The following is a 24,565-nucleotide window of genomic DNA, read 5'->3' as shown; positions in this document are numbered from 1 at the left end:
CGTTTATAAACTTTGTTTTATGTTGTTTTTGTAGCTGCTTGTACGGTTGGGCTGTTGCCAGTCGAAAAGTTCAAATTGAAATGAATGAATCAAACATCTGATCGGATAGTTGACCGATATGCACTCGCGAATTTGTGCCACCGCCATCACCACCGCCTCCGTCGCCGCCGTCGCCATTAAACCAACAACTGGCATTACTTTATTCATACATATCTACATACGTACAGCAAATTACACCACACTTCAGTCGGAAAGGTGCTCAGGATTGATGAGACCAATTGGCTGCATGACTGAGCTGTTCTCACTTTGTTGCCGCTGTTGAAGTCGTTGTTGTGTGGCAGTGCGGAATTCCATTGTTCGTTTGGTGTTGCAGGTGAGTACATAATAGGATATCGTCTGCTCCCGCTGGAATGCCAATACGAAAGTCGAACAAATGAGTAAAATGAGAGAGCGTGAACAGCAGTGTCCTGAGGCAAAAGGATTATTGGCGGATATTGGAGGTCAATTCACATACATGTACATATGTAAGTATAAACATTGTATTCAACGTCAATACTTGGGCATATGTGTGATGGTTGCAGTGCAACAGACTGCTCATTAAAATTGCAATATGATAACATGCCTGCATGTGCATTTACGTATGTATGTATTAAGTTTATGACGATGGCGTGTTAGGGATATTACTTTTTAAAATATGAAAACCAATTTTATAGAGACATGAAAAGCCTTAAAAGCCAGTACAAACTTCATTTAATTTATTAGTTAAAAGCGAAAAAAATAAAATGTTCAAATTAAAAAAAAAATGCATAAGAAATAAAATCATAACGCTAAGCCTTAAAAACACCACAAGCCACAGGAAAATGGGTCCATCGCTTAGTCTCAGGTTACGCTGAAAATGGTATTGTATCTAAGGTAACATTTTGAAGAGCATGGAGAATTCAGCCTCTACTGTAAATAATTTGTCTCGATAAGGTTTGATTTTAAAATTTCAGTAAAAGTTATTTTAATCAAGTAATGTATGTAAGCAAAAAACAAAACAGACTTCAATCCGAATACAAAAATTTAAGATTATCGTTAATTTCCTTTATAGAAATCGGTTAACGGTGTCCAAAGTTATGCGGTTACAAAGAATAAAAAAAAATTTCCCACGAATTGAAAACTTTTTTTTTGTGAAGTCTGTTAATAATTTATGAAATTTAAAATTAAAATCGTAGGGGAATATAATAAACTTCATATCAATTGAAAAGTAATATATGTATGCATGTGGGTATATCGTTGCTACCAAGTCAAACTATCGAATGTGCAAAAATGTGTCGTTTTAGTTACGATACCTTGTGCATACGTTTATAATGATATACATACAGGTTGGCAAATCGTCAAATTTCCAGTCTTATTAGGAGCAGAGTATACTGGCTTTAGCAAAGTGTCGAATCCCACACCTTTTTCTAATGACAACAACATTTTTTACAACAGTTTATTTGCTCTTCCGGTAAATACCCATTTTCACGTTCGATAATTTGACATGGTAGCGACGAAATTACCCAATCCCGATTTTTTTGCAAATTGATTAAATCGATCGCTTGAAATCGACCTGAAATTTGCATTTGCGCAGAGAAATTTAGGCCTATGTTTAGTAGTGTGAATGCTATTGAATGAAAGACTTATTGCCAATTAAATATAATAGAAAATCAAATTGTTTGAGTTACTGTCTAAGTTTATATCAACTCACTCTATTGTTTTTAAGTAAAATATACATATGTATGAAGCTCAAAATTTAACTATGTCGTAGCTACGCCATTTTGATAAATTTTTTTTAAAGCTGCTGGATTTTTTTCTAAATACAAACCTGGGAAATTAAGCGTACCTATATACATGGGAAAATATCGCAGAGTTTGTATCTTTCGAAAATATCGCAATATCGTCCGATTTCAAAGTTGGAATGAATTTTTGAGTGGGACTAACAACATTTTCATTGCCAACCTGAGGGTCAATTCTCGTTCTGCATTATTTCGAAGTGATAAAAATAACACTTTTACACCGCATTTATTTCGGGATTAATTTTCTACTTTTCACTTCACCTTACGATACCGCAGAGGAAAACGTGTTCCAAATTTCGAAATTTCATTTAGATTCAAATAAAAAAAGTTGTTACCGTTGCCTCATACAAGAGGAACATTGTGCTCTAGAACAATGGACTCATCAGTAGAAAGATTAAAGCGTTGCTTTGTTTTGATTGTCGTTTGATGTTTACNGACTTGGGTATATGTGTGATGGTTGCAGTGCAACAGACTGCTCATTAAAATTGCAATATGATAACATGCCTGCATGTGCATTTACGTATGTATGTATGTATGTATGTAATAAGTTTATGACGATAGCGTGTTAGGGATATTACTTTTTAAAATTTGAAAACCCATTTTATAGAGACATGAAAAGCCTTAAAACCCAGTACAAACTTCATTTAATTTATTAGTTAAAAGCCAGAAAATAAATATGTTCAAATTTAAAAAAATACCTTAGTCTCAGGTTACGCTGAAAATGGTATTGTATCTAAGGTAACATTTTGAAGAGCATGGAGAAGTCAGCCTCTACTGCAAATAATTTGTCCCGATAAGATTTGATTTTAAAATTTTAGTAAAAGTTATTTTAATCAAGTAATGTATAAGCAAAAAACAAAACCAACTTCAATCCGAATACAAAAATTTAAGATTATCGTTAATTTCCTTTAAAAAAAGAATCATAGAAATCGGTTAACGTGGTCCAAAGTTATGCGGTTACAAAGAATACAAAAAATGTCCCACGAATTGAAAATAATAATTTATGAAATTTAAAATTAAAATCGTAGGGGAATGTAATAAACTTGAATTGATATGAAAAGAAATATATGTATGTGGGTATATCGTTGCTACCGATTTTTTACAAATTGATTAAATCGATCGCTTGAAATCGATCTGAAATTTGCATTTGCGCAGAGAAATTTAGGTCTATGTTTAGTAGTGTGAATGCTATTGAATGAAAGACTTATTGCCAATTAAATATAATAGAAAATCCAACTGTTTGAGTAACTGTCTAAGTTTATATCAACTCACTCTATTGTTTTTAAGTAAAATATACATATGTATGTAGCTAAAAATTTAACTATGAAGTAGCTACACCATTTTGATACTTTTTTTTAAGCTGCTGAATTTTTTTCTAAATACAAACCTGGGAAATTAAGCATACCTACATACATGGGAAAATATCGCAGAGTATGTATCTTTCGAAAATATCTTAATACCGTCCGATTTCAAAGTTGGAATGAATTTTTGAGTGGGGCTAACAACATTTTCATTACCAACCTGAGGGTCAATTCTCGTTCTGCATTATTTCGAAGTGAAAAAAATAACACTTTTGCACCGCATTTATTTCGGTGTTAATTTTATACTTTTCACTTCACCTTACGATACCGCAGAGGAAAATGTGTTCCAAATTTCGAAATTTCATTTAGATTCAAATAAAAAAAGTTGTTACCGTTGCCTCATACAAGTGGAACATTGTGCTCTAGAACAATGGACTCATTAGTAGAAAGATTAAAGCGTTGCTTTGTTTTGATTGTCGTTTGATGTTTACCAATGGACATTTTTGATAAATAAATGCGCTGGGTTAAGAATAGCTTAGTTGCGAGGCTAAAAACATTAGGGGTATTCGCGAAATCTTGCACAACCCTTGCACTGTGCTTGATTACACGGTTTGCAAAGCTTTTCCGTAGGAACCCGATTTTACCGTGCAACCCCTGCAATCCTTTCGACCTGCAAGGGCTTTGCAAAACCAAGCGAACCCTCTATTGTATCAGCACAAAGTAATAGAAGCGCTGTGTTGCTTTGCGTTGATCCAATAGTTAAGCTGCATCACCTTGAGTTAGCATGGGTACCTGGTCAGAGANTCGAAATCTTGCACAACCCTTGCACTGTGCTTGATTACACGGTTTGCAAAGCTTTCCCTTAGGAAACCGGGTTTACCGCGCAACCCGTGCAATCCTTTCACCCTGCAAGGGCTTTGAAAAACCTAGCGAAAACTCTATTGAATCAGCACAAAGTAATAGAAGCGCTGTGTTGCTTTGCGTTGATTCAATAGTTAAGCTGCATCACCTTGAGTTAGCATGGGTACCTGGTCAGAGATGAATATAGTGTAATGAGACGCCGGACTGTCTCGCGAGAGAGGTAGCCGCCATCACTTCAATTGGACCAGAGACGTTCCTAGGAGTAGGTCCTAATACTCTTAAGAAAGAGCTCAGAAAGCAGAGGAATGCACGAAGTGATCTAAAATCACGTGGCTCAGTAGAACTGCGGCAGGCAAATTGTCTACTAGGAGAGTACAACAATAAGAGATTCCAAAACTTAATTAACCTTCCAAAGGAGAAACTCAAAATACTAACAGGTTTCCTTCAGGACTCTGCAGACTAATAGGACAGCCATATAAGATGGAAATATGTTAATATATTAAGTAACACGCAATCAAAACACATTCTTAAAATCCAGTCGATTTAAACAAAGAAAGCGAAAAAACGTAGGCATAGAACACTATCCTCAAAACTCAAAAATATAATTGTTAATCTCAGCAGACAATATCAACCCTCAAAATTAATTTGGGCAACCGTGTCTCTTTTACACCAATGGGTGTAATCACATATGCGAATATCCATCTCCATCTCCATCTCCAACATAAAACAAATAACACTTTTTCTACACATCCTTGTCTTCCCATAGACAATCGAATATGAGCACACAAACATGATTGCAGGGATTATTGACTTTTTGAAATATATACATACATATACGTACACATATATGTACATACAATTTCGTATGAGCATTTAGCAGTGGAAAAGTCACCACACATATCATAGCTATTTATATACATACATACGTATCCACATATGTATGTATGTATGGAAATGGATGAGTGAATTCATGGAGATATAGTCGCACGCAGTACATAATTGCGGAGAGCTCTGTGTTCGCTTGCGTCCACAATTTACGCGCGCCAGCAGAACCAGTCCCCCGTCCGACCGTCCGAGTATTGGGATGGTTGGTCTTAGGCGACGTCGCTATGCAGCTACAAGTGGCAAGCTGTTGTCCTCTAACAACCGGTTAGCTGTGGAATTTGGCTCATACAGGTGCTCTCGAGCCAGTTAAAGTGGTGAAATTTCGTGTTCGGCTAGTTTGGCGAATTTTTAGCGTCGCAACTGCCGAAACTGGAGTTGAAATGGTGCTGGCGCTGGAGTTTGCGCAGTTGGAACACTGCTCAATTGTTGCATGCCACATTTGCCAGAGTGACTCGGAATTCGAAAAATGTTTTGGTTGTGGTAAAATGGTCTGCAGTTGTTTACAAAAATTTTAAGCAAACAAATTTGGCATTTACTGGCATCTTGGCCATGCTATTTTTGTTACTTTATCCTGGGCGAAATTGAATTGGATGATGGAGGGCGTGCCGTGCATTTATTTTAAGCGAATATTGAGATGGGCTGTTGTACGATCTGTTTACTTTTGCTTACGCACTTAATGCTCTGGGTTTTGGACCATAAATCCATAAGAGCATCATTCCAAAAAGCGCCAAATTATGTTTAGATTGAGGAAAAGAAATAGAATCTTGAAATTTTCATTGTTAACATTTTGCGATTCATTAATATCAATATTAATAATAGCAAAGATAGATTGACTGTATCCTTCGTAGTAAGACCATTCAGCTTTATAAAGTTTAGTTTATGTCACCTAGACTGGTTTCCCTTACGTAAGATTTTCCAGCTATTTGTATTGTAGCTTCGCAAATGCTGGCCATCTAAAGAGAAAATATTAAGATTAATCCTCCTCTTCGTCCCCCGTTGTGACTTTGTGAGCACAAGAAGGTACCGCGATATCAAATAGTCCAGTACACGGATTTGAATCGCCTGCTTCAAAAGTATTAGTTATTCACGGTAGATTGGTTTATCTGGAATTTGACTAAGCTCGAGCAGCTCATAATGAACGATTATTTTCCAGTATCAATCCGGGCATTGAAGACCAGTACATTCCATCGGCCTTAATCATTAACGAAAGAAAACAAAATAACAAATCGATGGCTGAGTGGAAGATCGATATATATCGGCAGCCAGTACAAAAACGCCCTATCTCGGAAAACTGTTCAAGAACGCCCTACTTCAGAATTTGATTGAAAAACACCCTATCTCAGAATTTGGTTGAATCTTAAACGAAAATACATTGAAAATAAGCTGAGATAGGGCGTTTTTGAATCGGCAGCTGAAATAGGGTATAGTTCTTCAACTAAATTCCGAGATGGGGCGTTTTTCAATCAATTTCTTAAGTAGGGCGTTCTTGAATAGTTTTCGGAGATAGAGCGTTGTCCAAAAATTTTCTGAGGTAGGGCGTTTTCGAACTGGCTGCCGGGAAGGTCGAAGGTCCACTCAGCCATCGAAATGTTTTTAAAATCACATTTTTTACTGCGATACAATAGCAGCACAGATGTGTACGTATTATTAATAAGCTTTGTAGCAACGAAAACGGGGCGGACTTGTTCCGACGGAATCGAACAAGTGTGTGGATGCCTCTATTCCAAAATATTATCCTCAAATCATAAGCATATGAATATTCATGCAGGGGGTTTCAGTTTACTATCGGATAAATCGGATGGCGTAGCGGAATGCAACCTAACCGGAAGACATTAAATTTCTTCAAAGATGGCTCAAAAATGAAAGATGATGTAGGGTGTAGGAGGAGGGAGGGAGTATACTGCGCAGAACTGAATGTTAGTCAGCCCATTAAACTGCCGGATCACTGCAGTATAGTCCGTACAGAAGTTTTCACAGTGAGAAAACCCACTGAGCTTGCATCCGCAATAAAGTTCACATATAAGTAGATAACAAAGCAGCCATTAAGGCTAAATATTAGCTCATACCAATTTATGGCAAAAAATACTCTTAGAAGCAGGGAGACCATAAATAGGGCAGCAGCAAACAAGTGACTGCATATTTATTGGCTTCTCGGCGCCAAGGGCATTACAGGTAACGAAATTGTAGATGCCATCGCCAATAGCATAATTCACTTGGACAAGAGAATAACATTCCAAAATGCAGGCTATTTCGCTAATATACCGCAAAATTTCTATAGTCATGTGTAAACTAGAAAAAGGGTACGAACCTGGTTTCTACTATCGCTACATCGAAAAGACTGCAAAACTATGATAGGTCTGCTAACAGGACACTGTCAATGAAGTTTGCAGGAAATGCTGGAGGTCTGGAACAAGGGAGACATACAAAACTGAAATATCTTGGCGCTTCAGGGTTTAATAATCTTGAAGACATGACATGCTTGGTCTTCAGTCATTCTGAAATTCTGAAAAAGCCTTGATATCCTAAATGATGTCTACTTCGAATATACTTAACTAAAACGTTTTAGCCAGCCAGAATAACCTAAGAGTGGATCAATCAATAATATTGCAGTCACTAATTATAGCGGTGGCTGCTCGAATTTCGCACTGGCTTTATTTAGGTTTGCCGTGCACTCTCGCTAGGTTTCCTATCTATTGCATGTAACCGTATATGCATATTAGGCTAACTCAAGCCACTTTTAGCTTTTTCATAAAAGTGTTCAGCCTTTATGCAGATCTTATTTCATTAAAACAAATTTCCATATTCACAATTGGTGCAACGTGTGGGTGCCACTTTTTTGCGTGCAACGTTAACTCTGGTATATATGTTAATAATTAATATGTTAAATGTTAATTTGAGTAAATCTCAAAATCCAGTAGATCTTTCATATTTTGGATTTATTATTACGATTCTGTGAGTTATTTTACATAATAAAGTCGTATAAAATTCATGATTTTCATTTGTTTCGTATACATACAAGGTTTTTTCCTGAATGCATAGGGTTTTCTAAATTTGCATTTGCTACTTGCAAATACTCAAAAGTTATCATATTCGAATAAAATTTTGCACAGCTTATTTTTTTACCAAAACACATATTTTTCCGCACGCAAAAAAAATGGGGGTTTTTGAAAAAGGGCCCATGGCACCTGCCGTACCAACTGAATATTTTTATACAACCACCTGTTTAACTTCAGTTCAAACATATTGTTATGATCAACCTTATCGTTTAGCTGAAAAATGGTAAAAATCAATTTATGTGTGTGTGAACTATAAAGTTCTTTCTGAGACTGATGTATCAATTTTGCCGCTACTCGACCAATTTCCTGCATTGGTAAATGATGCAGAAATAATTGAATTTCAATTTCATAAATTGAAGCTAAGTGAAGGTAACTTCAAAAACTGTATCAATATAGAACGTTTTTGGGATCAAGTAAGTTTGATTAAAAATGTATTGGGTGAAACGGCCGTTGGAGAATAGTGTGATTTAGTTCATAACATTTTTTGTCTGCCTCACAGTTCCGCAGCTGCTGAGCGCAAATTTCTTGATTTAGCTTAATAAAATCGAAATTAAGAAACAAAGTGTAATGTAAAACTTTAATTAATATAATGTTAATAATATACAATTGTAAATGCAATAAAAAAAAATCACTATAAAAAATGAATTAGCATATTTTCTTGATAAAGAGGAATAAACTCAACTCAATTTCCCGATGTAATAAAAATCGGTCAATTTTTTACCATTTGGTCAATTTTTTGGTCCGAAAAATAAATTGGAAATGGCAACCGTGTTCGGATGAAGGTGGCAATCATGATATGTATGTATATCCGTCTCGTTTTCATTATTGCAGCATGCTGCATTTACATACATATAAATATGTGCATATGTACATACATACATACATATGTATGTATATACATCCCGCTTTGAAACGTAACGATGACAAAGTTATGATACCCTCATGCAATTCTCATTGTTATTGTTTTCACATTTAATGCTTCTCAAAACACTCTAAACCCAAATGCAAATTGGCCGAAATGCATACGCATGGGAGCACTTAGAAATTTTTGTGGCTTTTTCGAGCGATGACAGAGTTGGCGACCGACCCAACAGCGCCAACCGCAGAATTCAACAATACTGAGGGCAACAGGCGGCTTGCAAAAATCCAACATAGAAAATTGAAAACTTTTGTAAAAGTATGCAAACATACATGTTTATGTATGTACATATATACTCTTACTCTAAAACACGTGCGGCACATTTGGAACATGCATGCAAACCTATGAATCTTGTACCACCTAACTCTAGATTTGTCTCTACAGGCAGTTTAAAAATTTACATAAATATTTTCACATGACCGCATTTGAAACAAAATACAAATACACTAAGGAACCCAAGGGAAAATAGTTTTACACATACGCGTACGTAAATACATATATATACAATAGATAAATGGACGTTTGTAAGTTTGTGCGTTTTGTTTGGTAAACACTTTTTTAATATTCAGTTTACTGCGACCACTTTTGTGGTGCGTTGGCAAATTTACTCCTGTGGTCCAATTCACTAAAGTTAAGGTTTATTTAATCATAATCCAATCTAACCCTGGCACGGAACCCACTTTTCCTTCCGTAATGCGAATAAACAGCCCACATATTTTAGTAGGGCTGCCAATGCGCCATAACCTCGAGCTGAGTTTCGTAAAACTTTTAGGTGCGAATCATGTTAAAATAAATTTCATTATGTACATATACTATCTATATGTATGTATTCACATATGTATGTAGATATATACATACATATGTACTTGCATGCAGGATATGCGTATCACAACATATCTTGGTATTTTAACGTGTTATGTTGTCCGGAAAACTTGTTTCTTTGGCATTTTATCCAGTTTGATTTTATCATAGTTTGGCTCTACTTATACGATTGAGGTACATTTAGGTGCAAAATTGAGTCAATAAAAAAAAATATTAAAATTTATGCGTTTTTCGGTAGTTCTTTGGCGAAATTGTAATGCATTTATATATATATATATTAGAGTATAGTTTAAAGCACTAGAATCCACCATAAAAATATCAAATTTCGCTAACATATATGCACTTCATCAATTTTTGTAAACAAACACATTGACTCAATTTTGCAGCCATATAATTTATAAGAGATATAGCCACGCTGCAACTCGATGCAACCCGTTTTCCTCCGTTGAAGTGTCGACTTTTGTTATAAATGAGTAAGTTGGGTTTTTGTCATGAAAATACCATGAGATGCGTTTGGAAAATAAATATAAAAACATTACTGAAAAAGCTAAGACGTGAAATAGCGAAAATACCGCATGAATTAAAAATGTAAATGAATAAAAACAAATTAAATCAGCAAAACGAATAAAACTAAGTGAAATTTTTGCTTAATTTCTAACCTAGCCTACATGTGTATGTATGTAACTGAATTGCCTAATAATAGCTTTACATATAAAAAGTTTATCCACATTTTCGACCTTAACTCCCTAATCTGTAATTAGAAAAATAGATTAACCATACAAAATTATCCCAGATTAAACCGATAACTTTTTGGTGTCCAACCTAGTTTTATCGATTATACTTGCGAAGAAGAGGAATGTCAAATGTAAAAGTAAACAAAAATTGACGCTAGTAAGGAAAAGACGTGTGTAAAGGTATTCTTAAGAAAATATTAAGTTAAAATATATTTAAATAACAGAATATGCGTAGCAGAAAAATGTTACCAAGTTGGCACAAAGAAGAAGTTTAACTTTTTCTCGGGTTGTGTGAATAACAACACAACCAAGCTTTGATTGAGATTATATTTATATGTAAACGTACTTTTATGCTTTGTCGTTCGCATATGTTTACACATCAAATTTTATGAGTACCTAGAACTCACGCCTTTTTTTAAGGTTGCATGATTTTAAAGCGCAAACAGTCAACGACGTAGTATAGACGTAGGTTCACGCAGACACTATCTAGCTTATGGGATTCGCGTGTTAACGAAAACTCACCACCGTATGGCGGTGACGTTGAGTTTGCTTCTCTCACTCTCTATCAACAGTAAATTTTATATGCTGCTGCGTACGTCAACTACTAACTGACTAACTGAGCTTTTAATTCCGGTNAGTTTGCTTCTCTCACTCTCTATCAACAGTAAATTTTATATGCTGCTGCGTACGTCAACTACTAACTGACTAACTGAGCTTTTAATTCCGGTATTTGGTACTCAAAAATATCATATAAGGTTTGCGTTCTCTATTTTAGTATTTTCAATCTTAGTCCGATTTTAAGTTCGGAAATGCTAAGATCGAGTACGATAAACTTGACTCCTTCTCTGAGTGTATACTTGCTTAAGCCTAAACATTGCTATTTATTATACATAAGAAACCAATACAATTTAATTAAAAAGTTTTTTCCGTTTATATAAACTCCTGCCGGCCCCCCAAGGTCGACGACTGGTTACGCCCTTGCAAGCCATCGACCTAACCCTTAGGGACGTTTCTTAAGCAAATAGACTTCGAAAAATCTTCATTAAGAATTGAAAACGCGGCAATGTTTTATTAGCTTTGAATTTAAGATCGAATTAAAGCCTTCTAAAGCACTAGTTCTCAACCGTTGTAACATATAATCGAAACAAAAGTTTTAAAATACATATGCATGTAGGTTATTTCGTCATAAATGGATGTGATTGCGGTTGTCATACATACCTTTGTAAACCATTGTTTATCGAAATATGCAATGTAAGTTGTAAGAGGCGTATTTTTAAAATATAGCCGTTGTCTTGGATTTCAGCTTTTAGCCTCATAAATATTTCCTTAATATGAATAGGCTTGACCAAGGGAAGCATACAAAAAATTCGATACCATTTCTGCAAAGGAGCGGAGTTCTTTAGTGTCATCGAAAAATTTGGTATTTTTAAAGCGCTCCGTCTTATAGCCTCATATACGCGAAATGAAATACCTGTAATTATAAAAGTAAGCATATACTTAATTTGTGTGTGTAAATTCGTTCGAAAATACATCATACACGCACCCTGTCGGAAACAACAAAAACTAAAAAGGACATATAATTTGTGTTTCAAATAATAAATAGTGCCGTTCTCCTTGGCTGCTTTTAATGATGTTACAAATTATTGGCGACATAAATAATTCTATAATTGTTTCCTTATAGAAGGGTTTCTTTTCAACCTTAATCATTCCGAATTCATTCAAAATATGCTCATTTAAAAAAATAATTATTTCATTTCTTCCGGGGTTTTTGGACATAGCGGAAATTCCAGCTCTTTGTGCGTTTGGGTTTTCGCATCGAGTTTTTTTATACTCGCAATTTTAAGTTTTTTAATAAAATCAATGGGTGGTTCATGATTTTGTTGATTATTAGTACTGAGGATTCGACAATAACCTCTTTCATCTATGGGAACACCTACCGGGCAATGTTTCTTGTAACAATTTTACATATGTATGTATGTATCTCACGCAATGTTGGGAAATGAATTTGTTTTTTCAGTACGAAATCTATACAAAAACTGTACCTTTCAACTGTTAATTGTATCGACTTTTTAATTTGCTCATATATTTTCTTAGTACATGCATACATAGATTCCCTTCAAGACCAAAGATTTGATGGTATTCATGAAAAAGATTATGTAGGTACATTTAGATATTTTATACTTTTAACATTTTAATTTTTTTTTAAGTTATTATGAAAGGATAAATGAGACATTTTCTTTGAATTCAGTACGAAAACTTGACATTTTAATAGTATTTCAAGTGCTTATAAAAACTTTACAACACGCATATATTGGCAAGATTGGCCATTTATCTTAAAATTATTTAATTTTAATTATTTGTTTTTTTTTTTAAATACAGTTTATACTTTAACAACACCCGTATAAATCCAAAGTCCAATCTTTGCGTACATTAAAAAAATCAACAAACTTTCGTAAAAATTTCGAGCTTTTTAATTAGATTTCCTAGAAATGCCTATCTTAAGTATGCAGTTTTGTAGCCCGATCAATTTAAGTAAAGTGCATGTTTAAAATAGCTGCGATTAACGTGATTTCTAATATATATATATATACTATATTTTTTGATGTAGGTGTTGCTCATTTTATTCATGAAAAAAAAAATCTCGACTCTTAAATAGAAATACGTATGTAAATGCCCATCGACCCTGCTCCTTTAAACTTGCACTTTATAATACTAAAATTGAATGAGCTAAAAAACTGCAAAATATAAAAAAAAAAATTTAAATAGAAAGCTCGAAATTTTTGCGAAAGTTTGCGATTTTTTTAGTGTTGTTCAAAGATTTAAACTTATTCGAATTGATAGAATATCTTTATAAAAAAAAATAACTAAAATTAAAAAAATTTGTTAAGATTAGTAAAAAATATTTTTTCAATACCTGCCTAGGAGTGTGAGGTTAGATAGCACACCTTTGCTATGTTATAATGGTTCGTTTGAAACCTTGTTTCAAAACTTACAAAGGCAAAAACGGAAGGCGAAGACAAAAAGAGAATGAAAAAATTTCCCGCGGTGAATTTTCGGAGCTATATATTTATAGTATTCATCAAAAATTGTACTTAAAATTACTACATAAGTAGAGAAAGTTATTGTAAACGAAATTGTATCAAAAAAGTACAATTGTATCAAAAATGCCAACACAGACTGAAATCTTCAACTTCAACTTCAACAACAACAACAACAACAACAACTAAGTAAATGAATATGCCATACAATGTTGCACTTGATATCAAAATATAACTTAAACCCCTTCCAAGTGCACTCGCGAGGATGGCCACGAAATTTTATCACTTTTAGTTTGAACCGTAATAAATCTCACTCCCTTGAGTTGCGTTGAGCATGGGTTCATATTCAAAAGCGACACATCAACAACAGCAACAGCAACAGCAACGATTAACATGGAAACGCCATGAGGAACACCAAACATCTTCAAGCTCATACATACATATGTACGTTTGTATGTATGTTTGCGGTTATTTTCATGCATGCATCCCAATTCTGGTCCACATCATGTGTATGCGATCGTGTTGTAAATATGAGTCCACATTAAGATACCCGAAAAAACCAGTTCTTTGATATTATTTTCGATTGCTGTCATAGCAATTTGTTGCTTTCATTTTTGGTAATTTTACTCTACGCCAGGGACAACAATAAAAATCACAAAAACGATAACCACAACAGACAAAAAAAATAAATAAAAAATAAAATGTTAAGGAATACATGGAGAAGAAACATAACACGCACGGAGTTCGCATTTGTGGGCTTTAAAGTCTGCGGAGCATGCGGAGTATGAATGTATATATTCCAGTTCGTTGAAGCCTGTTTGATGACATACTCGAAACACACAACACGCACCTCCATGATTCTCCCAAAAGCACTCAAGCACATGCTTAAGTACATTGAGGTACGCATGTACATACATACATACATATGTATTCGGGAAGTTTCCTGAGAATTTCACAAAATACAAAAAAAAACCGCAAAACACATGAAATAGCAGTAAAATCAAATTATTTCGAAATTCTGAAATTATAAAAATTCCGGGATTGCGACAGAAAAGACGGTGGTGAAACGGGCTTAACCTTGGACGCAAAATATTTATGCTGTATGTACATATATTTTTTTGTTAAAAAAAAAGAAAAATTCACAAAAATAAATAAAAACACAAGAGCACGAAATGCAAACAACTCAGCTGAACTGAGCTGAAGAAATCAACAACAAACTAAAAGCGAAACCAAATAAAGTGCAACGCAACACATCAAATCGGAGGGCGCACCACCGCGGCGGCCTCGAGATGGGCAAATTTGCCAAATACACATCCAATAAAAAGCAAAAAAATTAAAGTAGTGCCATGGAGCACTGCGGCGCACAGTTTAATGAACTCGAGCTCGGGGCAAACAGCGACTCGTAAGCCGAAATGCACACGGCTTTGGAGCAGAGGAGCCAGGCAGCAGACAGACGGCGACAACATGTGCACGCAGACCAACCCAAAATACAAAAAAAAACAAAAACAACAAAACAAAATACGCAGCGTCCCAAAAGGACCACAAAACAGCGATGCCGGCGACATGGTAGGCAATGCAATACAAGAAAAAAGTGCTTAATCGAGCAGGCTTTTCAGGTGCTTAAGGGGCAGGCAGAAGGGAGTGCATCAGAGTGCAGCAATTCATGCGAAGAAATAAAATGCACAAGTGGAGGTATGCGCTGTCGCCGTGGCAAAATAACTCCACATCACAAACTGCTCCAGCATACTTGCGTCTTCGTGTGTTGATATGTACATACATATGTATGTAAGTGAAATACATACATACATATATGTTAGGGTGTTCGATTATTTGCCTTATTGGAAATTCGCTGTTTGGAAAAACGGGTCCCATTTTTAACACGCCAGTCGATTGTTCAAATAAATCGATATTTTTAATTCCTTAAAAAATACCTTTCTCAATGTGTGAAGACTACTTTTAAAGCTTAATAAAAAATCCCATTAAAATTTGGAATTTTTTCCGAAAGCAGCGAGTCGCCTTTATAAGATGACAAAGTTTAAAAAAAAAAACGGGTTTCGAAATTTTTAGTACCTATGTGGTAAACACAATCTTTAGAATACCATTGCGAGATAAAAAACACGCGCCGGGTTTTATATGCGGATTATGACGTTTTCAATCGTTTAAAAACTGGCGCTTTGAAGTAATTAAAAACATTACAACAGTGGTCGGCAGCAGTGTTACCGTTGTGCGACTAAAGTGTCAAATTGACACTTTTTTGAGATCGATGCCCCTTGATACCGACTTTTCAAAAATAGGCTTATTTTGACTGTATCTCAATGGTTTTACCCAGGGTGGGCAAAAACTCGGAGTTCGAGCGAGCGAGCGAGCAACCTCCTACTCAATGCCTCGCAGGCAACGAGGCGCTCGCAGTGATCGGACTTAAAAAAAAAATCTGTGTGGTAGAATCTGGAAAAAAAAATGTGGAAGATCTCATGTTTTCGATCAAACTTTGTACAAAAATTAAAAAAAAATCTGCAAGGTTTCACCGAAATTGCAAACTTTCTAATTATACTCGAAGAAAATTAATTTTGGTACAATGAAGTGCAAGATTGTAGTTGTTAAAAATTGCGGTTATTTTTGGCAGTATAAAGCATGCTTAATAATATACAGAATTATTTCACAATTTCAATTTTATGGCAAAACGTAATCAAAGTTTTATCAATTCATACAGTTGGTAGACAAAAAGACAGATGGAAAGACACATATCTTCACCATTTGTGGGTAGTTTAGTCATCTGTTAGGCTAATCATATTCTCCTTATCAAGCTTATTAATTGTATGATGACATCTGAAAAAACGTAAATTTTGAATTACATCTCTAACACAACACAACAAAACCTGTCGAAAAATTTATTTCTCTCCCGGGGATACAACAAATTCCTTAATGTTAACAAAACTTAAAAAAATACTCGTTGAAATCCGCTATTTTCATTACATTTAAATTGAACTTTTGCTTAATAAAATGATAAGAAAAATGTAACACTTGTGCCAAAAGCACAATGGTTTTTTCAACCAAGTTATGGCTTGATTTGTTCATGGTGAATAAGCCCATTGTAAGAAATATGATTCAAGTTGAACATTTGAAAACAGATTCGTATGTATGGCAGTGGTATTCTATTTTAGTGGCTTCTTTTAAAAAATTCCCAAAAATTAACATTGAGGTTGTTCACGATTGCCTGGTTGTCAGGTTATGTGGTTATGTCGTTACATTTTTTTATTCAGTTTACAACAATAAAATACACTGCACAATAATAATTTTTAACCAGATAACCAGGCAAGTGTTAACAACTTCATTATAAAATTATAAACAAGTGAAGTTATAAAATGAGGAAGCTTTGTAAAAGTGCGAATTTTTATTTGATAGTGTTAAATCGTTATTTTCGTTTTTATTGCCTCACTTGGTATATCCTCATCATCGGTATATGATTGGTTTATTCGAAAGAGCAAATATTCGCACTATTTATGGAACACGACTTTATTCATGTGGCTGGTTTCACAGCACTGCATCCTGTTAATCCAGTTTTCCAAGACCTTGGTAAAAGTTTCTTGCTCTATCTCACGAATGGCTTGCTCGATATTTGCTTTAAGGGTCTGAATTGTAAATGGGTTGTGCGCTTAATATCGGTCCTTCACGGCACCGCGAATAACGGTCTTACGGCGTCAATTCGAAGCTCCGAAGTGGCCAATTGACATCTCCGAAATTAAAGATCGTCCAAGTCCATGTCTTCAATTTTCGGCCACTAAAAAATCGTTAACATGCCTCGGTAGCGCTCACCGATGACCGTAAGTGCGTTTCCAGCAGCCAATTTCCGGTTTCAAAGAAAAATGGGCTCCTAGATCTGCACCGAACTGTAACTCTCTGAGAATGCATTGGCTTCTCGACGATTACGCGCAGGTTTTCCGTTCTCCAGAAGCGGCAGTTTTGCTGATTAACAGGGTCGCCGACATGAAATTACGTTTCTCATTTCGTTTGCATTATTTGCTAATGTTGTTCAAACGTAAAGTGATTCATTTCGTTCCGGGGTGATATGATACTGACTCTCTATTAAGATTTCCAACTGGTAAGAGCTGTCGAAATAACTTGATTAATAAACCAAACCACTATATGGGCCACACTTTGCTATCGACCGTCACATTTTCACTTACAATTTAACGAATCTGCCAGTGATTACGAAATTTTAATCAATCAGTCAGTCGGTTCGTCCGACAGACATGTACCACATACATAGATTGTACCAATCTAGACCAAGGCAAATATCGCGTTCCCTGTGGGAAAAATCGAAATCGCACAACCTAGATTTATAACAAGTTTATTTCATTGCTTTATTCTTTTTTTCACTGGAGAACGCAAGGGGAGTACGAAGAAGGTGCATTAAATGAAAAATTGGAAACAACAAAGACATTCGACAACGTTGCAGATAAAGTGAAAAAAAAACTGTTGTTGTTTTTAACTGCCAAACAGCTGCTTGTAGTCTGACTCTCGCTGGATGGATACACGCTGGAACAACACCGGCAGCAACAGTGCAAAGGTAAGCACTGAACGTGCAATCGGAAGCCGATGTCGGTATGTTGCAAAAATTTCGCAAGTTGCAAACTATGGAATTGTCGAATGCAATAAGCGGCTAGAGGACACTCATATAAGAGTGAACATGGCGTATTGTTTATATTTACAAAGAATTGTTTTGTTACACCGCTCAGTTTTGTTCAATATTTTTCGCGGGAATCAATTAGACCAATAAAAATATTTGTATGCAAGGTTTTTTACTTAAAAATACATGAACATGCACATGGAATGCAACGATTGTTACAACATACCTACTGCACTAAGAAAAACGTCGGCTAAATATACCTACATATCTCTTTCAACACATGATTTGATAACTGTAACAAAATAATGTAACTGTAACCAAATCATGTATTGATAGAAGCATATTTGATTGACGTAACTAAACTCTTTTCTCTCTTTTCAAACATATATTCCCAAGTTTCACACTTGCCTGGTTATCGGGTGGTCTGGTAACAAAGTATTGCATTGTGAAATATGCAATGCCCGAATCTCCACAATTCCTCATAGCTGAATCGCTGAATATTTTCACTGCCTTACCAACGTACCTAGAATCGCGGTGACAAGAACTGGTAATATTTTTTGGTAATAAAACTTTCCGGTTACAAAATCTTCGGTAACGTGCGGAATAGACGTGTTATTAAGCCATTTGAAATTATTGAAATATATTTGACAGAGGGAAGCAAAGTTAAGATGGTCTTTTTAGCGACTTCATGATATTTACTCTTCATACTAATGGGCCTTTCGCACGAGGCGATTTTTCAGGCAACTTTTGCGTTCAACTCACGCAGGGTTGCACGCAAAAAAAAATGAAATGGCTAAAAATATCAATAAATAAAAAAATATTAAAATATTCGCCATAAAAGGTTGTTCAACTTTGCATTCTACTTTTGGATGAACGGCCTTTCAACTAATCGCTTTCAACAAAGTTGGTCGCCAGCCAACATTTAGCCATTCAACTTTTTTTTTGCGTGCAACCCTGCGTGAGTTCAACGCAAAAGTTGAACGCAAAGTCGCCTCAGGCGAACACTTTTGACCCATAACTCACTCAGAGACACAGATTCAAATGTGTGTTACAATGTCGAAATACTCTGGAGATCTATGAATGCTTCGTAAATGGATTTTGTACCACACCAATATTATTACTACCACCCGAAAAATAATTTGACTTTTCTTTCTGTGTGCAACTCAAACCGACCACCGTTCTTATTCTTAACAAAATTAATTTCGCGGAACCCCGGTGACTTTTCTACGGAACCCTTTAAACGACGATATGTATATATTTTTTCAGGCCTGTCTGCAGCTCTCTAGAAAAACGAAAAATGCATGTAAAACAACACTCAAGAACGCGAATAAAAAAGTTTCCTCTAACAAAATGTCTTAAATCAGTATGCAGATCGATCTTAAAAAAAGAAGGCTCGTCTATTTACCCTGTAGTCAAATGTACTTGGTGTAAACTACATCAAAATTGAATGAATTAATTAACATTTTTTTAAGTAATTAGTTATTAATCACCAAAATCGATGTTTAATCATTAAAGGGTTATCAAAAAAAAAACATGCTTTAATTAATAATCATTATTTAACAAGTCTGGCATAATTGAATACGTACTCGGCTTAATGGTTTATAATATACCCAAATAAAAGTTATAATATTTTGTATACTTTATTGTATTAAACTGTCGAATTCAAAGAAAACAGGGCATGAATAAATCGTTGTGTGCTTGGTACTAGTCTGTTCATTTTCGAACTAGTTCGGTTTCAGTCAGGAAATTCTAGTTGTAAACCAGTATTTTTCCTGACTAGTTTGGGGTTTCACTGCCGGGTATTTCTTCAAGAAAATTTACACCAACTGCAAAGTGCCTTTCGTAGCAACAGAAATAATGAAAAATATTTCTTATGATTTTTCTTGGGAACTGCAAACGGGCCTTTAAAGTATTTTATCGTTATGGGCTAATGAAAAGCATGTTAAACTGAAAGATTATGCATTTTAATACCTACGCCTATGTAAATCTATCACATTATTTTGAAATCTACCATAATTTCTAAGGCTTATCTACAGCTACAAATTTATGGTCGCACTCTGGTCACTTGTAAGCAACACCATCAACCATATTGGCTGTACACATGATTCAATTATTAAAAGATGTATAAATAGCTCTTTTTAAATATAACACTCCCACCCTCACCTTATTCACATACATCGAATATTAAAGCTGATTATTATTTGAATTTAAACCTTAATGGCCTTATTCATAGGTTTAAAGAGCTTTATAAAGTGACGTTTTCATACATTTTTCAGTTTATAAACGTTTTTTAACGCTACTTTATTTTTTATGAATAAGACCATAAATATATATATGTACACATGTACTATCTCTATAAGTATATACATATGTATGTATGTAGGCATATCAAACATAGGACCGCCCATAAATCGATAATGGATGATAAAATTTGAGCTTATACCTTTCATAATCCCGAAATGGCAATCCAACTTTGTAAGTGCCAGATGAACAAAAGATGGACCCAGGAAAAAAATATGTTAACCGAAATAATCAGAACGTCGACCTGAGTCGATTTAGCCATGTCCATGTGTCTGCCTGGCTGTTAGAACGCATTTTATTTATTTTATAGTATGTAATAGCACTATATCAGCAAAAGAAATGATCAAAAATCAACGAAGTTTATGAGCTACTTAAAACTTGTACGGTTTCAAACTAGAATAGGTATCATTATAAAAATATTATTAAATACTGCGAATCTAAAATATGCTGTTGTGAAATTTTGTGAAATTTTTCTGTGTTTTTATATAATGGACTAGACTTTTATAAAAAATTAATTAACATTAAACAAACAAACGAAAAAAAATCAAAACTCGTCAAAATGGAGTGTACCTATTATTATGCCCAGAGGTGTATGTACCTTCTAAAAATGAGTTAGCCAATGTTTTGTTTTTGGAAGTGTTAAATTTGACCGAATAAATTTTTGGTAAACAATCTTCTTCCATGGCAGGCCTCAATCAATGTCGTGAATACGATCTTTTCCAAGCAAAGCATTGAAGTGATTTATCGTCATACAAAAGGCTATAAGCATTCCACACTTATTAATTACTTCAGATCAGCATCACAAATCGATTTCTCTATTTCGCATGTTAAACCGTTTATGCACAAGATCAAAACATACGTACAAAACCCAATTCTATGTAGCTGCAAATATACCACAGTCTCCAAATACATTACCTATCCGAAGCGCATCCGCCTTCAATTTATCTTCATCTTTAAGAATTCAATTATTTACACGCACATAACGCAGAGAGAAAACAAAGAGATACAACTAACTGGGCAACAGCCAGAATAAAGTAGGGATATACAAATGTTCTTTCCTCTATACATATGTAAGATTGTGCATACATATACATATGCATATACATACATACATACATACATTCCCAACATCAGTTCGCACCTGATTTTCCGCCACAAATTTATCAATCCTTTCTTGCAACCCCTCTCACCTTTTTTTACAACATTGTATGTAATTTACAACACTGAAACACATGTTCAATTTTCTCATAGGATATCCACATACATACATACATACATATGTACCTATCAACTGCAAATCTCTCTGATTGTCTCCGTGTTGCATCTACATCTGTGGTCCTCTGTGAACCTGTCGTCGTGGCTCGGTCATGTAAGCTGATAACGAAGGCAGCCTCATTGCGGCTAGCACCGATCAACGCACTTGTTGTAAATGCATCCAACTTCTGCTTCTCTGGCTCAGACACGGCTGTTAAAAACCGAAAGTGATCCTACAAACCCACTTAAGTTCCCATTGTTTCCCTTTCATTCAGGAAATCGTCGATGTAAAAAAAAACAAAGCAAAGTCAAATCCCTAAGAATACTCAATAGTGGAAAAAAAGGGGATAACAAAAACCAACCGATGCAAACAGATGAAGGGCGTAAGACAACAACAAAGGAATACAAAACAAAAAAAAAACAAAACTACATACATATACATAATGTTGAGCAGATGCAGTGGTTTTAAGCCAGGCACCATCAGGCAACCGCCAATTTGTGCGAAGAACCCTTGCCTACCCTAACATGAGAATGAAAAGGTATCAGCAGAGCTACCGGAAAACAAATCAGAATATATTTCCAGTATGCGTCTGAGTGACTGTGGCAATGGCTGTGACTATGCCGGGGCGCGCCGCGCTACGCCGCGGCAGCAGTTGCAGCAGTTGTGCTCTTCAACAACGCATGAAGCATTCACAATTCGTTGCTGTTGCGGTTAAATCATAGTTGTGAAGATCGCTTAACGAGGATCAACCACGCCAGGTCAGCAAGACGCAGCGTGGAGGATTTCAGTCGCACCAACGCACAGTGGGTCAGTTGCAAATTCCAAATTTGGTAAGAAAGCTTAATTGATGAATGTACTAAAAATTACGCTAAAATTAACCTTATCCGTCTACACATACGTCCACTCCCCATATAAAGAAAATTCCGCAAAAAATTTAAATCGCAATATTTTTAAACTGGTAATCTTACGGAGTTATTGGGTCATATTTTCTTAATTCGATTTGACAGTTCTCTACTTCTGTGTTTTTTGGTTTTTGTTTTCTTCGCTGCAAAATTGATGCAAAATTTTGATTCTTCCTAAAAATTTATAAGTTTCCGTATTAAATTACGGATATGCACATTTCTAAATTTTACTTTTTGTACTCGGGAAAAAATGAGGTTTTGATTTGTGAGCTAGTTTCGATAAATTTCGGATAAAAATTAGAGACCGCACCGATTTGTTCGTAATTCGCACGGTAATTGGATTTGAATTACCAACAAATGAGGTAATTCGCTCTCAAAATTTTGTATGGCGCATTACGTAATTCGAAGGGTAATTGGAGTGCGAATTACGAATGAGAGAGCAAACTGCGTAAGTGGGTTGCCGTGGTAAAGTAGCATTATAGGTGAGGAGTTCCATAACAAATCGGAGGAATTGAACTTGAACCCTTTTTTTGACAATTATGAAAATGTAATCAAGAAATGTAATAAAAATGTTTGTTTAAAATGAAAGCTTTAGAGGCCATTTTAAATAGACTAGTCCAAAAGGTCTCACAAGTTTTAGTCACTAAGACTTAGATAATGAAATGTTGAATAATGAACGAGCATATTTTTATTTAATTTATAATAGGGGTATTCATCTAACATGATAAACTGCTGATAAACGTGATAAAATTACAAGTCCATATTACAATTCATAAATTTATCACCCTTATCGGCAGTTTATGATGTTAAAGAAATACACTTATTGTTATTTCTATTTAAATTAAACAAAAATATATTTACTTTTCTATAAATACTTTTTTTTTTTGTATCCGTTTTGTGGTATTTCACTAAACGTAATAAAGATTTACAAAAATAAATCTTTATCAAAGGTCAGAAACGCTATGTTCTCTTTTTTGTTTCAATACGAATAAAATTATGTGCTTTTTTCATCCTAAAGGAGGAGCATTTCTTGTGCTACTGGTGCCAATCCCTTAAACTTTTTCTCGCCTGAATCGCACACTGATACTGAGAAGGCCTGAAGAGATCAATAGAGGATGCAATATGTACATACATCCCCACTATTAACCACCCATACAATCGGAATTTCTAGTTGTTATTAATTATTTTGCTACTGCCTCAATAAAACTATTTTCTCTCCTCTAGATAAAGCTTGTAAAATAAATATAACGAACTCTCTTTATCACTCTGATATGTATATCAGAGATTTTTGAAACTATTTCTGGTACAGAAAAGAGCGCCGCGCAGGTTGCCATCTGTTTGCTGCTATACTAATCGAAAGCTTTTCTATTAACTTACAAGAACATTAGTTAATAAATAAATTAGTGTGAGCTCCTCAAAGCAAGGTATAAATTTCGAAATAAAATGTCAGAATTTTTACTTACATATAAATATGTATTTGAGCTCATTGTACCGCTAAACAGGAAAAATATTAATTTTTTTGTTTGTTTTTTCTTATATTAGGTACGATCTGCCATAAACAACAAAACAAAGGGATTTACTTAAATTTCATTTGGAATTTTGGCCACAATCACCCACTGTACAACGGAGTAAAATAAAAACACAAACAACCGCATCGAGTTGAAAGACGTCGGGGTTAAAGACAGTCGTGGCAAAAGAGTTAAAAATCTCTACAAAGCCATCAGGCGTAAGACAGCGCTAGCCAAAACAGACGTCTCCAGATACAGAAATAAGTGTGCATACATTAGCAAGTACATACATATTTACATACATACATATGTACATATGTATGTATTTATCTGCAGGAGAAAAACTAAATAAAGGCTAAGACACACAATGTGGAAACTTCGACCATAAGAAATGTTCTGCTGACTATGATAATCACCATTTAATTTGTTTGCCTCGACCGTAGCGCCAAGAGAACAGAAACGCAACCGACAACTACTACGACACCAACTGTAGGGAAAAATCGAAAACAAAAAATGCAAAAATAAACAAAATCGGTGAC

At 35.0% G+C, this 24,565-nt stretch overlaps 2 long non-coding RNA genes across 3 annotated transcripts in view; one reads left to right on the top strand and one right to left on the bottom strand.

Annotated features, from left to right (window-relative positions):
* LOC108368416 (uncharacterized) overlaps positions 1 to 11,865 on the bottom strand; it is a 44,300-nt gene extending 32,435 nt beyond the window's left edge. Inside the window, exon 1 of the long non-coding RNA XR_001848364.1 lies at positions 11,614 to 11,865. This is a non-coding gene — a long non-coding RNA (uncharacterized LOC108368416). The remainder of the gene's footprint in view (positions 1 to 11,613) is intronic.
* Positions 308 to 24,291, top strand: LOC108368415 (uncharacterized). 2 transcript variants are annotated; one of them, XR_001848363.1, is made up of 2 exons: positions 308 to 524; positions 24,061 to 24,291. It is a non-coding gene; the product is annotated as an uncharacterized LOC108368415 (long non-coding RNA). The 2 variants fall into 2 exon arrangements; XR_001848362.1 differs by lacking the exon at positions 308 to 524 and adding an exon at positions 21,612 to 22,446.
* The last annotated feature ends 274 nt before the right edge of the window (positions 24,292 to 24,565 follow it).

Source organism: Rhagoletis zephyria, unplaced genomic scaffold, assembly GCF_001687245.7.
Source record: "Rhagoletis zephyria isolate East Lansing unplaced genomic scaffold, Rhagoletis_zephyria_1.1 Rzeph_scaffold_03103, whole genome shotgun sequence".
In the NCBI taxonomy this organism is placed as follows: Eukaryota; Metazoa; Arthropoda; class Insecta; order Diptera; family Tephritidae; genus Rhagoletis; species Rhagoletis zephyria.
Note: the sequence above shows the minus strand (reverse complement) of the source record. Positions and strands in the feature narration are given on the sequence as shown.